At 44.0% G+C, this 16,823-nt stretch overlaps 1 protein-coding gene across 2 annotated transcripts in view; it reads right to left on the reverse strand.

Annotated features, from left to right (window-relative positions):
* The window catches only part of LOC119393797 (uncharacterized), a 95,753-nt gene that overhangs the window by 51,894 nt on the left and 27,036 nt on the right, over positions 1–16,823 (reverse strand). The window lies entirely within an intron of this gene.

Here is a 16,823-nt window from a genome sequence, read left to right on the forward strand (position 1 = left end):
ATTCCGCGAACGCGCTAACGGTGATCCTCCCGAGAAGCACGCACGTATACTGAGTTATGGCAGTTCGCGCAAAAAAAAAAAAAAGAAAAAAAGGAAGAAGGATTGAGCGGCAAAGCGTGACAGCATGGATCAACCCTCAACGGTTATATATGGCGGTATTGAAAGTTTTACAGCGAAAGCTGTTATGAGATCATTTCACCGGCCGTTTTTGGCGCCGTAGTTGTCCGCCGCCGCCGCCGCCGCCGGTGTCCGTAACCAGTATCGATCGAAATAAGAAAAAAAACTAAATAAGAAAAAAATTCCAGGATGGAACGAGGTTCGAACCTGGGCCCTCTGCGTGGGAGCCCTGTATTCAACCTCTGAGCCATGCCGGTGCTTGAAACTGCTTTGCAAAAAGGTCCTATACAGGCTTCATGTCGGGAAGGAACCACATTAGCATATGCAATATAGCGTGGTAGAAGAGTAAAATAAGCACCAAGCGTCGCACAACGCTAATTCTGTAACCAGGCGTCACAGAATGCGAATTGCGCAACGAGTAGGTTGTGAAATGCTTCCAACCCATTACAAAGATCTTGCCATAATGCTTCGTCGTCACCAGGCACAGCATCAACAAAGTGCGCATAATGCCTTACATGCGTTTAGCAGGTACCACGGATCACCGTAAAATGACCAAAAATGGCACAGTGCCTGCTGCCCTACTTCTAAAAAATTAGAATGATTTAGAGCGTAGTGGGTTCCTCGCAAGTGCACTTGTATTGGTTGCCAAGGAAGCCTATAAGCGCAGATCCATTTCCTCAGGGTCTCAGTAAAATTACAATGCTTTATAGCGTAGTGGGTTCATCGCAAGTGCACTTGGATTGATTGCCAAGGAAGCCCATGAGCGCATGATCCATTTCTTCGGGGTCTCAGTAATGTTCTTCGCCCCCCCCCCCCCTCCCGTCCCTCTCCCACGTCAACGTATGTTATGCAGCATGATGGGAAAAGGAAATAGCGAGCGGGAGTCACCCAATGCAAATTACATAACTGGTGGGCCGTTTAAAGCTTCCAACCCATTACAAAGGGCTGAGCCATAATTCTTCATCGTCATCAGTCGTCGCGTCAACAAAGTGCACATAATGCCTTACAGACGTGCAGCTGGTGCCTCGCTTCTCCGCAGAATGACGAATAATGGCTTAGTAGGTGTTTCCCAACTTCACAAAAATTGTGATTTATGGCGTAGTGGGTACCTTTCTAGTCTACTTGTATTGTAGCCCCAAGAGAGCTTAACGGGCTCTAGAAACGCCGCTCTTCCAGCTTTCGCTGTGACTGTGCTGCGGTTTCAGCGCAGGCCTGGCGTTTTTTTAGGTAATTTTTTTTACAGCAGCAAAAGTAAGTATGATGCTGCAGAATGACTGGCCGGTAACGCCGCTAGACTAGTTAAAATATTCCTGGCGCACGAATATTATTAAATATTGATTACTCAGCTTTTCTATCATACTATTAGATAACAAACTCAGCTAATAAGCTGGGCTCCGTGTTTTCGGAGTTTAATTTTCTTGAAATTCGGAGGGTGTTTTTCGGAGTATATGTTTTGGCGGAAATGAGGCTTTTATCGGAGCTTACTTCCCTTAGATCCCCAATTCCCCGAAATTCGGAGTTTAATTTTGCATTATACTCAATACTCCAATTTCTTAGATGAACTAATATCTGAACACGAAAGCATCAGAACACACGAGGCGTATTTTAGTTTATCTGGAACGTTTGGATGCAGGAGCACACGAGCACAAATACTTGAATACAAAACACCTACTTTTTTGCGCGTTACAACCTTAAAACTTGTTGTAATCGACGCAAACATGCCTTACGAAATCCGTATATTCGATGTCGTCTGGAGTACACCAACGCCGCTAGGGGACCGTATACCAAGAGGCCTCGCGCTCCCGGGGCCTACATATGTTGACGCCTCTCGCTCCGTGCGCGACAAGCCCTTTGTTAAATGCGCAATGGGTGCGGTCTAGGAGATACTGTGGACGTGAGGTAAAGTTTATATCTGCCAAACCGGCCCAAGTATCAATGACCGCTTAGAACATGCCCTTTCGATAAAGAACGGAACATGGTCGTATTGGCCGTTAAAATCGGAGTTTATCTGATAAATTTAATTCTCCAAAAATTTGCCGGTGAGTGTTTATTGGATCTTTTCGGATTTATCCGAAAACGCAGAGCCCTAGCTATAAGCCAAACATTAAACCCAGTCACCTCTACATTTTTTTAGAAACGTTTTTTTGTTCCAGTGGCACCAATTCTGTAAAAAATTACACTATCCCCCACTCAAGGGAACCATGAGGGGATGCGAAGCAGCACTGGGGGCGCACACCAAGTTTCCGTTACGTTCACTCGGCGTTTCCGTTAGTGTGTGAGGTTTGTATTTCGTGTTTGTGTCATCATTACGTTGTGTTTGCGCGTTCCTTTCCGTTAACGCCGAGTGAACGAGCGGCGCCGACGTTGAGGTTACAACTCATCTGAACGGCAGTGAAGCGCGGCTGCGTCACGTGGGAGGAGAGGCTGCGCCGCGGCTGCAGCGCGGGGGAGGAGAGGAGAGAAGGTGACCGAACACCTGCGTAAAGGGGGAGAGTGGGAGAGAGAGTAGGCGCATGCGCATTGAAGCGCGGACGCCACCACCGCCGCCGGACACAGGCCCGAGCAAAAGCTGCTTCGCATCTAAAAAATCAAAGCATATCCACGGAGTGAATGATGATGAGTGGGCGAAGCTGCGGAGGTTCATCGGTAAACCGTGAATCTTCCGTGAATTCTGCCCAGTACATCATCACGGACGTGAGATCGGGCGCGTTTATACTAAAGGTTCGATGAGTTATGACGACTTGCAGCGCACTTTAATTTTACATGTACGCTGTGAATTTTCATTGTTTAGAAAACCATTGCTTAGAAAACATCTGGCGTCTTTCGTTAAGCAGCTGGCGTCTTTTCGTTTTGCTTTAGAAAGATCTGGCGTTCTTTCGTTTTGCTTTTACAAAACATCTGGCGTCTTTTGTTGGTTTATTTCATCAATCAACGGCGTTTTGAACAAAATTTTTATTGTTTAATCACGCACAGGAGAAATCTCACCAGGCACTACCTTGGAGGTAAAGAATGGCTGCTAATGGGAATGAGAGACAGAAGAAGTCGGCTTTTAGCTAACGCTGCGAATTTTTTATTGTTCAACAACGCACAGGAAAAATCTCCCACCGGCACCACCTTGCAGGTCAAAGCGTAAGACTGGTTACATACTACGCTACGAGGGACGAACGGGTGCCGCTATAAGGAGCTTCGCCCCTAAAAATAATGAAGGGCTCTTCGCTTATGTGTATTGTTTGTCACCTTTGTGTGCATGGATTCATAATGTACTCGCAATGTTCATTTAAATGAGCTGTGACAATAGCTTTCTGTGCAGTTGATAATCCTTCGTGAATACTTTTCGTAGAATGTGTGTCACGTAAATATATATATATATATAGATATATATATATATATTATATATATATATATATATATATATATATATATATATATATTATATATATTATATATTATATATATATATATTATATATATATATATATATATATATATATATATATATATATACACAGTGCTGTTTCGTTAGCAATGAGACACACAAGAGAACTTGTTAAATTAGCTGAGGCAGAATTAAAAAAATAATCTTAAGGCATGGAAGACATTTCATGAACCACAATGAGACAGATAAAAAGTAACCCTTAGCTACAGAAAATATTAAAACTCCCGTTTTATGGATTGATGATGTATTGATGACAAATGCAACTTTTTAGGGAAGCTATAACCTTGTAAAACACCACAAGCGCGTTCGCCAGTGCTGTCGTCCATGTAGTGTTTTGTGTACGTTGATCTAATATAAATAAATTAGTGAGATGTACTGGATTGATGCAAGTTATTATTACAAATTCTGAACAATGACAAATTCTAAACAACCTACATTAAAAAAAGACATAGGTTGCAAACTGTATTAAAACGCGATCTACAGCGCCGAGACCACATCATGCGATACACCGTACTTTGGGTGCGATGATGTACTTCATGAACCGCATGTGTGGTGATGATGTACTGCATGTGCGGTGTAAAATCGGTATCTATGTTATCTCTGGCGAAAACATTCTACGCAACCGTAAACTGTCATCTCACGAAGCAAACGATCCCAATATAAAATTGTGCCAAGCCGCTTATTGTACGCGGCGCAGAAAGCGATCAAACGGGTCACCGGCATTCGCTGGTGGGTAGAACATAACCGAGTTTGGTCATCATCGTTCTCATAGAACTAAAGTATCTTGGAAACCATCGCGGTAATGTTTTTTCCGGAGGCAATCAGGTTGGGCCGGAGAACGCGTTAGCGACACGCAGTCCCGGTTCAGTAGTAGTCGAGATGCGATTATCGTCATTTTCCCGCCTGTGTCGTTGGCGATGTCCTTGTCGCCAAATGAAGCTTTGTAATCGGCAATCCACCAAACTATGGAGTTTATCCCGAATCGCTGGTCGCTCGCCAAACGCAGTGTCGAACACTTTCGTCTTGATGATCTCCGCGCTAAGTGGCTCTGCCGGAGCCGCGAATGTAATAATCGCGTTGTAAATCAGGACGCAATCACTTCGCAAGTCTCCAAAGGTTTCCGTTGCGCTCATTATTACAAGTGTATCCCGAGCATACTATAACTGAGTGGAGATTGACACAAGTGCTGCGGAGTAACCTTAAGGAGGGGGTCCATTTGGTTAGATTATTGATGTGCACTAGGAAAAATTGCAAATTTCAGCCTCTGTTTTGTCGTCGGCCTCACCCCGAGCTGTCGGCTACCGAATGACCAAGTAACGATAACATTATTATGAGAAGTGAACGCATCACATTAGTGAGAATGCTTTTTTTTTCAGTCGCAGCGTGTGTGAGTTCTTATATAGCTGCACGTATTTCCAGTTTACGTTGCATTTGTGACTGAGTGCATGGCTGTTGTGCTTATAAGGTGGCACTCAAGATAGACCTTACTTGTAAGGGCACAATTCCTGCTGCGTGAATATTTTCATTCTCAAGCCAAGTTTCTATAGTTCAAAGGTTTCGGTCGCAGCGTCGTATACGGAAGTCCCGGCGCCGGTGAGCGTAAAAAAATGCGGCCCTCTAAGGTGCGTCGATCACATGCGTATTTCTACGCGCTGTTTTCCAGTAATCGATGCTCTCTCGATCGTGGGCTTGCAGGCGATCAGCCGTTTCTGATATGGCAATCTGATCTTTTATCGAGGTGACTTGTTGTTTCACGTCGCCACTTTTCATTGTTGCCTGGGTATGAACGCATGACCGTCGTTGTTTTCTGTAGCAAGCGGAGTGTCGCGCTGCAAAGCACGTGGATGAATGTTCAATTCCCGGCACAGAGGAAGGAAATAGTTCGGAGGGAGCATTTCGCAGTACAGTAGAAAGAAAGAAAGAAAGAAAGAAAGAAAGAAAGAAAGAAAGAAAGAAAGAAAGAAAGAAAGAAAGAAAGAAAGAAAGAAAGAAAGAAAGAAAGAAAGAAAGAAAGGTAGTACGTGAGACACAAACACGCCAAGCTTCGCTTGTCGCCATTTTCCCGACAGCACAAATACTCCCGTTTCTCTCTCTCTCTCTCTCTCTGTGGTCAAATGGTTTCAGTCAGCTTCTGTTACTCCAAGACACCTTCCGACCTCTGGTGCAGAAAGAGAAGCGAGCGAGTGCCCATTTCCTTGGAGTTCGAATCCTCCACCGGCGGAGTCCCGTCGAGGCAAAATTCAATTTTCTTGCAGCCAGAGTAATTGAATGATCGATGGTGCAAGGGCCTTTTCCGCGGCCAATTAGGTGGTTCACCTCGGTACCACCTTTCCCGTTCGCGCTTCTTTGTTTGCTGTCGAGGCGATGGTAGCGCAACATCACGATCGATCCCGTGAGGTGCCTGTCAAAGATAGGGTGTGCTTGGTGCCATTAATCCGCTCCGCTTTTGCAGTTCACGCCGAAGCGAGAATTCGAGAAGGATAGTTCTTTCGTGTACCGCTAAAAACTGTGTTGTCGTTTTCTGTATGTTCTTTCAAGTTTTATTTTTTTTTACTCGGAAAATTGAGAAATATATTTGACAGTTACTTGTTTTACGGACTTGGGAACTCGTTGGACATTGAAGTAATGGCACGTCGCAGAAACAGAAAGTCAACAAACGAACCTAAATCGATAATGTAGTGGCCACCCAGCCAAATACAGTAGTGCCAAATACACAAGTACGTACCTTTCACAGATTTTAACCACTGGGGCAGGAGTTCTTCGTATACAAACATGTATGTATAGTCGGTTACAGTTCTTATTTTGCTTACACGTGGGTTGTTGTGAAGACAATGAAATCAAGAGCCCTTTGGCTGTATCAAAAATATAAGATCTCTAATACGAATGGGACACTTCGTTTACACATCAAGATACTACGTTTGATGATGACGTCATTCGTTATGTTTATCCGGCTGCGGTCTTATGAAAACGCTTCCTACGATTTCTGGACAGTGCCATATAGCAGTTAAAAATGAACTATATTTTTCTGGTAGGCTTTCATTTCTCCAATTACCACAGCATTCTATTCAATTAATGCGGAAGTGCTCAATTTAAAAATTTATATTGCCATTTTTGCACAAAGCATTGGTGTCCCTTCTTTTTTTTTCCACTCAAAGCCCGACCCATTGAACGTAATCACGATAACGCTGCTTCATAAACCTTATATTACTTTATACTTGCAGCATTGATGTATTCGTCTTAATCATGCGCAACATTTTCACGTTGACTTTAACTATGCTTCCTTTTGCTTGGAAGTTCTAGTATTTGCTTTAAGCTAAGCAATGTTTAGAATCTAAGCCCAGCTTGCTGCAAAGCTTTCAGGCAAGAACCGAATACTATTTATCATACCTTTAACTTAAAATAGCAAATTCTCCTTGCCGCTCGCCCGAAATGAAACCCTTTAGACCACCAGCCAATGAAAAAACTCTCGAAGAAAATGTTTCTTTTCTCTTTCTTTACGTGGACCCCGCAATTCCAACGTGAATTTGAGCTGTAGAAAGATAATTACAGCGGGAAAGGTTCTTGATGGAGATACGCGAACCGCGGCTACCGTCCCGAATTCCTTCGTTTAGAAAAGTACACCGAAGGCGAGCGTGGAGAGATAAAAAGTGCTCCCTTTTCTCATTAGCCGCAAGACGCGGAGTAGCGCTACGTTATCGCTCGTTTGTATTTGTGAAGCTTGCACGTGGTCGATCCTTTAATTATGTGTCCAGAAAAGGGCGCATAGAAAAATAAAAGCTAGAAGAAAAGTAAATCGCGTCTCTTTTTCTCTTTCAGCGGTGTCAATAGGACGGCAAAAAATAATTACGAGCGAATAAGGACAATACATTGTGCCGCGCGGTAGAGCGCCTGACTTTTCATTTTCTGGTGCTTTTTTAATCTAGAATTAAGGTAGAAAAATTGCTGGCTGACGGGTGTGCGCAGGTTTCTTAACGATCGCTTGGGGGCTCTGTTCTTTCCGGTGGCAAGAGCTGCTATCGATACTGGGGTGATCTTATTTTCGGTATTGAAGGCTACACCGAAGAAATAAAACACCTCATCATTAGCATTATATAAATGAAGGCAGCAGTACAAGAGAGAGGAGGATAAGATTAGAAATTCAAGCAAGGGCATAAATTTTCACATGAAAAAGAAGTAAACAGAAGTTGTATAGTTGACGAAATAGTTATCAACCAGCCGTAATATCTTGAAGTATTATTTGTCTGAATGGGAAGATCAGACAGAGCAAAGAAGACAGACAAGATACATACGACGGGTGAACAGATAGGGTCTACTATGCCTAAGAACAGGTATTCGAGAGTAAAAAAATTGGGTCCCACGTATAAATGAGATGACACGGGTTGCTATATCAGATTTCAGTCCTCGCTATATCAAATATGCTAACCTTTAAAATGCTTTATTGCTTGCTTACCGTTCCCCTCGATCCGACATATTGTCACGTGGTTGTGACGGTGAGGAAAGCAGTCGCAGCCAGTAAAGATCAAACTCCGTATTGGGCGAACTTGTGCCCAGAAAAATAACGACACTAAAAGTGCAACGATATCGGCGCGCACAGCCGTCGGTCCTCGAGTAATGTGATCAGGGGTAAGGCGTCCCGCCATTTGTACTACATGTGGCATTTGTACAGATTCCACTCTTATCGATGGTGGCCGCGTTAGTTCCAGAATAAGCTGTACTGTTCGCGTTGTGCGCTCTAGCTTACCAAAACGATATACAATAATCGGCACGGTGCGCGCAAGGCAGTGGCTGCACGTGTAACGGGTCGGTTACGTGAAACCAGGAAAAGAAGCGCGCGTGGCAGTATAAGGACAAAGAATATCCAACGCCTTGCGGGGATAAGACTATCGTCTACTGTGTGCACAGTAGATGATAGTCCCTATCGATAACTGGCACAAAAGTAATTGAAGATGTTTTTGTGCTTTTTGGTAACGGCTTGCTCGTGCAAGAGCTTTTGACATCGTGGTGGAGTGTTCAGCCGTATGCACACATTCACTGAGTTTTTCTTCTTCCCTCCTTTTGTTAATCTATGCCGCCTCTTTTCGTGGTTTAGCCAATCGGATGATTTTATGGTCAATCTCCTTGCTCCTTCTCTGTCCTTCATTTATCTTCGGTCATCTATCTTGTTGAGGAGAATATTTTTGAATAGGAAGGTCAATTGTCCAAGGCGTCACTACCTTAGCAAAACTTCACAATTGAAGACGGTCACTGCCGATCATAGGCTTAGCGGCTACGAGAGACATTTATTACATTTGAGTTTCATTATATTGAGAGCTTAAGTGCCCGAATTTCTCTAAATGTATTTTGCAAATAACTGTCGGAACTTTTAAACTGGAATATTAAGTAAAGAAAATAATAAGAGTGAGATAATTTTTATAATACTTTCTTTACATCAAAACAAAAGTTCTGAAAGAAGAAAAGTCTTTTCCTAATTTTACTTAGAAAGGTACTGGTCAGGGCTAATTGGTACGAATTCATGGTACGGTTACTTACGCTCGTCTTAAGAACCGTGGGACAGGGGTGAAACAGACACAAGCGCAAACTATCCACTGAATTTAAAACGGAAGACATTTATACACGCACGTGTGTGACGTAGAACGGGAAACCCATTCGTATAAAAAAAAAGAAAACGTAAAAGCACGACCCATGTAGTCATGCAGTCTCCATCAAATCAAAATATACCAAACGCGAGGAAGCGCGGAACACACAGATATACGCCAACAAGAGACATACCTATCATTTGACCCCATTGAGATACATTATCTCCTTTTGTGATAACCTCAGGGCCCCTGTGCCACGTGATTAAGAGGAGCGCAAGTAACCGTGCCTTAATTTTACATCTCGAAGGTTTCCTAAGTCTCTGCAAGGGCGGATGTAACGAACAAATGTTCATCACTCTCGAAGGCTTCTCGAGTTAGGTTCAGCCTTCCGGGCGGGGGTTTTTTTTTTGTAAGCTTATACGTATAAAGCGCACGTTTTACTTGGTTATTTAAGTGAGCACCGAGATTGCGCGGTCATCACGTGTCGCATACGAAAGTAGCATAAAAACGAGCGCGCACGAGAACAGAAAATGTCGTCAGGTCAAACCATTTCCTCTCTCGTTTCCACGAGTCGCTGTCGGAAAGAGACGCGGAAAGGAAACGGAGATCCCAGCGTAAAGAGATAGAAAATGAAATTGGGAAGACGGGAAAGGTGACGAAAGTGCATTAGGAGGTGTCGCCACGAAAAGTGGTAAAAACAATGCAGCAAAGAAAGAGAAAGAGAGAGCTGCAAAGAGGAAAGAGGAGGCAAGGAAACAGGAAGGAAAAAAACAAGGAAACGCCGCCAGTTCGCCATTACGGGCTGACACTTTTCTTTGGCGGCTCTCACCCTGAGACACGGCAAATAAAATATGGGGCTCTTGCTTCTCGCGTTGCCTGTGCGGCCTCCCACCACCCACTCGCATCATGAAAAGAGAGGAAGTGAGGCATAGTGTGGTGGCTACGGGGAGTCAAGCGCTGGATGTGGTGACCGTGGGTACGTGGGCCGTCGTGGTTGAAAGGCACGCGTAGGAAGGAATTGAGGGCTAGCGGCAACGATAAGAACGGTGATGACGAGATGGGCAGGGAAAATAACGCGGCCAAGATTCACCGCGGTAATTTCGACGGGGAGAAAAAAAAAGGGTGAGGAAGAAGGAGAGTATCGTCACCCGAGTGCATGACCAGCCGGCCGTCTGGCCGGAATGGTCTGCGTAGAATGTGGGAAGAACGGGAAGAAGTGGAGGAGGGAAAGAAAAATTGTGGTGCTGTAAGGGAGTGGCGCGTTACTGGGTGAGAGAATAGGAGAAAGAGGGAGAGAGGGAGGGGCTTGAAGGGGGTGGCTGTGAGTGTAGGAGGGATAAGGAAGGGCGATTCTCGATGGGCACACTTTGCGGAGTGCAGCAGTAGCCTGGTCGAAGTTGCGGAGGAAGGGAATTACGAATGATGATTGGAGACAGCCGGTCGCAGCGCTCCAGATTTGCACAGAGAGAGAGAGAGAGAGAGAGAGAGAGAGAGAGAGAGAGAGAGAGAGAGATGGCACTTGGAATAACGGAGTCCTCTGGCTAAAGCCTTTAGCGTGATGCCAGACCCGAGGGCTCGGGTCATTGCTATCTGGGGCAACAGGCGGAGGAAGCAACGATCGTGCCACTGGAAGCAGCAGCTAGCTAAATGAGCGCCTCTGGTTGTCGAGCTTTCTGTCTCAGAAGCGTACGCAGCTCTTCTACGACCGTTTCTACAAAAATGGGAGCGCGGAATGTTTTGATGCGAATGCACGCGCGTGTGCGACGTTCTAGCGATATGTGTGCGCTTTTTTTACCCCTTCGAAACCGATCACTTGCGCCGTCACGTCCTTTTTCTTCTCTCTCTCTCTCTCTCTCTTTTTTTTGCTTTCGTGTTGCACACGAGACCGAGGAATGTGCCTCCCCCGGATCGATTGAGAAAGCAATCGACGCGATCGTGAGGAACCAATATGCGGGCTTCCCGAACCGTGCGATTCCGAGTGGCTCGAGACGCCCAGGCATGGAGTTTTCTGAGGTGCGTTCTTCGAGGGCGGAAGGTTGTTCTTTTTCTTTCCTTTTTTGTCGTTCTCATTGTTCTATCTCCACGTTTGCTTATCGCAGGGTGCGACTCCAGTCACCACAGCACTACTGTATTGGTTTTTCTTCGAAGCCGCTCGGCGAGACAGTTACAGCAGGTGAATAAATAAACCCAACTTTCACGTCAAGTCTCGCTCGAACGTTTGGAAAAGTACGAGCTGCTTCTGACATGTAATTTGCATGAGATTGATTCGTCACGAATGGGATTGAAATTTCACTGGAAACAGGCTAGATGAAGGACTTGTCAAAGCGACAGCACGTCTCGAGCTTTCTTTTCTCCCATGAAGGAAAAAAAATATTAAGACAGCGTATTGAATAGGTACTTTTTATGAACTAAGTTTGTTCTTTGGTATTTTTGTAGAAGTAACACTAGAGATAGCGTTACATTCAGAATGGTTATTTGTATCGTGTTAATCCGCACAGGTATTAGGGAATACTAAGTAGACTCTGAATCACTTGTATAAGTTATCAAAGAATGGCCTCGTCATTGGATTCTGTTGCCTCACGAGTTTCTAGCCGAAAAGCTTTTGTTTTAATCCGTTTATTAAAATAGAAGATATAGCACGAAAGGAGCGCCTTCTCTCGCCATTCGCCTCCACAAGCGCGATGGAAGTTACACTGGGGTGAAGGGCGAGGGGCCGATGCGCCACGCAAAAGTTACTGTGATTCGCGTAATGACTTTTAGCATTTTCTGTGCTTTTTTATTTGCCGTATGGGCTGCTGCTTCCAGTTCAGGCCGGCGCGGCGCAGACACGTGGCCGACACTGTGGTCGGCCGCGGTACCTACACGAAGCTTAACGTGGCCTCCGAGATCGGCCGCCGGTACGCCATTCTTGGAATCAGTCAATACGTCTCGCGTTTGCTTGCTGCGCATTTGGGTCTGCTTGCTGCGTAGTTGGTGACCCCCATTACGAGGGAGAGGGCAACTGATGTTTGGCGTTTATTGACACGTAATTGTAAGTTCTCTACTGGATGCGGTGAAATACATTTTGTAAATATATTCACGACAGCTTTGGTTACACAGACCAGCCCCTTTGAAATGAGGCAAATTTTCATCAGGTCCAGGCAACTCAGTAGACCCACAATGTCGACTGTCAAGGTCCAACCTGAAATTCTCTTATTCGCAATCCCCCTTTTCCCCTCTCCCGATGTCTCACATTGCCAAATCATTCCGGTTATCCGTATTGAAAGTTCGCTGCTACGATTTTGAATGTTCCTCAAAGATGGTCATCGTAATTTAAGTTTTTGTATTGTGACTGCGTAAAATTATCCCAGTGAATTGCTTAGAAAATTTGCTTCTTCAGAGAGGCAGAGTTCTTAGTAGTGATTACTTCGTGTTTATTCTGCCAGGAATCCAGAAATACGTACCTGAACTATTCAAAACTATTGTTTTGTTCAAACTTTTTGCTTAATGCGGTAGTTAATTCTGCAGCACTGAGCGGGCTTACATAAATACACATATCAAGTTCCGTTCACTAAAGTAGAGCAACAAATTAAGTGTCTTTGCACTCGAAGACGGCTTACGACATTTGAAAATAACAAAGAAATAAAAACATCGAAGGTATTTCTACGGGTGGTTTGAATGTCCTCCTGCTTACGATAAATGACGCCTATATTAGCGTTGTCTGCGACAACGCAACTGGAGACATGTAAGTTTGAGAGAGCAGCTTGAAGAGTGGAGCAGGGACAAATTCTCAAGGATGAACGATGGTCTGCAAGCCATGAACGTATTGTAGCTGGTGCGTACGCAACTCTCAAGATCTTTTTTTAAAGGGACAATAAAGAGCAAAACGATTTTTCACGTATTAGTAAGCTACTGTTTCACAATACCAAAAACACCACGCTTGCCGCGAGAAGGCGCTTAGTAAGCGACGAAACGCGCAAAAAGAAAATGTGGGTGGTGACGCCACCTTGAGGTTCCCGCACCATTCGCCATGACGTCACATATTTTGACGTCACCTGCTAGGGCCTACGTAGTTCCTAATTGGTAAAAATGATGTGCATTGTCCTCTGAGGGGGCCGAAGACTTAACATACCAAGTCTGAGGAAATTTCGTTGAGCCAATAGCGCCAAAATACGATAAATAGACTTTGAAATCCGTGACGCCACGTGCGGTGGTTTCGGCGCGAAATTGAAAAATCAAAATTTGAACTTTATTTTCTCCCCTATCAATGAACCTATGACGGTGAAATTAATGACATTAGAGTTCTCAGAGTACAATTTATCATTCTAAACCGATTCGTTGTTTCTCTTTAGTGTCCCTTTAACGTAACCTACGTGTTACGGGAGAGACCGCGCGAGAGGTCTTATATTGACACAGTGTTGTCAGTTCCTATGTTTTTTTCCTTCGAGGGCCATGTGATCGCTAGATTTTATAAGATGAGCGAGAGGTAAATGTGAGACTGAAAGTTTGTGACACGGACGTGCCTGAATTTGTCCTAAAAAGGACAAAGGAAGTGTTGATATGATTTGAACAGAGAACAGGTCAGCTCCACTATGAGTGATGGTGTCATATAGCAGGTCGAATTCTTTTTTTTTGTTCTCTTTTCACTGAGTGCTCACTCGAACGTGTACAAGAATGATGGTAATAAACCCAGAGCAAGATCTCACAACAAGAGGCGTTAGCTTTTGATGGAAGTGTGCTGTGCGCTTCAAGTCAAAATTCTTTACTACACGGCAGCGAACAGCGGACCACCGCGCAACAGTATACAACATAATATAGCACCACAAAACAAAGAAACACAGAAAAGGCACGTTGCGACATTTATGGCCGTCATAATTTGTTTTTGTCTTTCTTTGTCTTTCGTCTTTCTTTGTCTTTTTGTCTTTCGCATTCCTGTTGCGATTTACAATGCGTTAGTTCGTCGGTATTTGAAAGTTTGTTTTTCTGCAAGCATAGTAAGTGTGCGGTAAAGCACGCTTGCAAGGAAAACTGCTACGGTGCTAAGGCTTGGGTGATGGATGCTTTCATATGTTAGATTGATCAAAGGCTTAGTGTCTACCACTCTCGACAACGAGAAGTAGTAAAAAAAGTAGAGGAATGGGTAAATTTTCTTTTCTTGGAAGCGGAAGAGAGGAATGACGTACTACTGTTGATTCTACACAAACGAAATCTCTTCCAGCTTGTCACTGGCGTCTGCTCATGTGTAAGAAGCGGTTGCTAATGCACTTTAGCCGCTACCGCGTCCCACGTTGGGGTAAGTAACCGCTGCAATGGCCACGCAGCGTCCGTTAAAATAGAGTGGTAAAGTGATGCTGTGTAAAAAGAAAGCAAAGAAGGAGAGAAATGGGCACTCTCCGTATTGTCAACAAGCGGCTGCTGCCGCTCTTATTTTGTAATTTTGAGGCGTCGCGTCTGGCAGTCTACTTTTTGACGGCGTTGGCAAAAACGAAAAATGAGATAAAGAAGCGGAAGCGGTTCGTGTTTTTTGGCACATACACGTACCTTGAGGTTCTGACTGCCATTTTAACGCCACATTCCGTCTGTAGAAACAGACTTCCATTTATAGAAATGAAAGTGAAAAAGAACGGATATCTGCAGGAATAAAAGAACAGCACACGTATTTACGAAAATGTTTCACTCCGGAATTGATCGTAACATAATATTTTAGGCAATCGTAATGCTAGATATATCGTTAGAAAAGCCGGTTATTCAATGAAAAAAAAGTGCTTAGAAACGAAAAACTTTGCGAATTCGACTCCATTACCGAAGGAATGTAAAAAAAAAAGAAATGGGTAAGATGACCCGCAGGAAATTGATGCAATTGAGGCATCAGCGCTGCATCAACAGTGCAAATATTCCAACTTCCATTTCATTCTACTGCAGTATAATTCTTGATGAATTAGTGTGGTTACAAAACGGACGGTAGTATACTGGTGCAAAAAGAGCAAATCTCGTATTAGGTTATCTCTGCAAGTAATTGGCCCCACCTATAACTACATTCCTAGCGGGTTGCGGAGATCGCGCATCTGGATAGGAGATGCACTTAGAATTACGTGGAACATGCGAGTTATTCGAAACTCCGTAAAGATTTCGAGGCGCTAGCTCTCTGCTACTTTACCCATGCTTGCTGCAAGTACTACGATTCATAAGAATGATAGACGGGACTTTGTTTGGCAGTTACAACGTGCATAAGCGCCGAGTCGCACCTGCTGTGTTATAGTACTTTTCCTCTCTGTGAAATACCGTGTATACCAGCTATGGATGAGGTTTAAGTTGACTGTTTCACCGTGCACTGCTACATTACAGGGCGCGGAACACTGCATTGTGTGCGCACAACCCCGCACAGTGTGACTGTACATACACTGTGCACCGCTCCTGTTGCAATAACGGACAGCGATAGCTAAGCGTAAATATCATACTTCACATTCTCAAGTCTCCCTCTAGAGGTATGATTGACTCGTAAAACAAATTTACACACACACACACACACACACACACACACACACACACACACACACACACACACACACACACACACACACACACACACACACACACACACACACACACACACACACACACACACACACACACACACACACACACACACACACACACACACACACACACTCTCGAGGAACTGCACGACCTCATATATAAGTACATCTCATAACATGAGTTTGTAGTTTCAAATAATAATAATAATAATAATAATAATAATAATAACAATAATAACAATAATAATAATAATAACAATAATAACAATAATAATAATAATAATAATAATAATAATAATAATAATAATAATAATATCTGGGGTTTAACGTACCAAAACCAAGATATGATTATGACAGACGCCCGTGCACCTAAATCTAAGTACACGGGGCCTCAAACATTTTCGCCTCCATCGAAAATGCAGCCGCCGCGGCCGGGATTCGATCCCGCGACCATCGGGTCAGCAGTCGAGCGCCATAACCAGTAGACCACCGTGGCGGGGCTTTGTAGTTTCAAAGCGGCACACATTTTTTTTGATAAAAAAAAAAGAGACAAGTATATCGCTTGGTTTTCTCGATATGTAGGCCCCATTAGAACGCAACGAATGCCCTCGTGATTACTATTGTGTTTGTTACACACTATACAATATGATCTCTTCCTAATGTACGATAGGTGACTTCCATACATCCCTGTATCCCTCATCAAGGCAAGGAAAACACTAAAACACGAATACTGCAACAAAAATCTATCCATCAGGACAAAATGCACACGTACGCCTGTACACATAGAATAGAGTACGCATTATTCTCCATTTTACTTCTTTTTCAGATACACGTAGTGTGTTGTAGCTTAATCTAACCTAACCCAACGAAACCCAACCACTTGCCAATATATGAGCAAGCTCACACTTTTAAGATATAAAGAAACATACCACCCCAGTTGGATTACGCCGTTCATATGGTGGCATTAGAAACATTGTTGCGGGGCGTTCGCGCTGCAGCTTCGTTTGGCCTAGACGCGTTCTTTCATCGACCACTGGCTTTCGTAACAGAAACCGTTACGAGATTCCACCTCAAGCGCATCTGCCTTTTTATGTTTAATTTGCCGGTTCTCCCTAAATCAGTTATGAGAGGCCAAAATTGTTTTAATTATTCATTTCGAGGACGGCTGCTCTGGACATC

This window comes from Rhipicephalus sanguineus, chromosome 5 (assembly GCF_013339695.2).
Source record: "Rhipicephalus sanguineus isolate Rsan-2018 chromosome 5, BIME_Rsan_1.4, whole genome shotgun sequence".
Classification (NCBI taxonomy): Eukaryota; Metazoa; Arthropoda; class Arachnida; order Ixodida; family Ixodidae; genus Rhipicephalus; species Rhipicephalus sanguineus.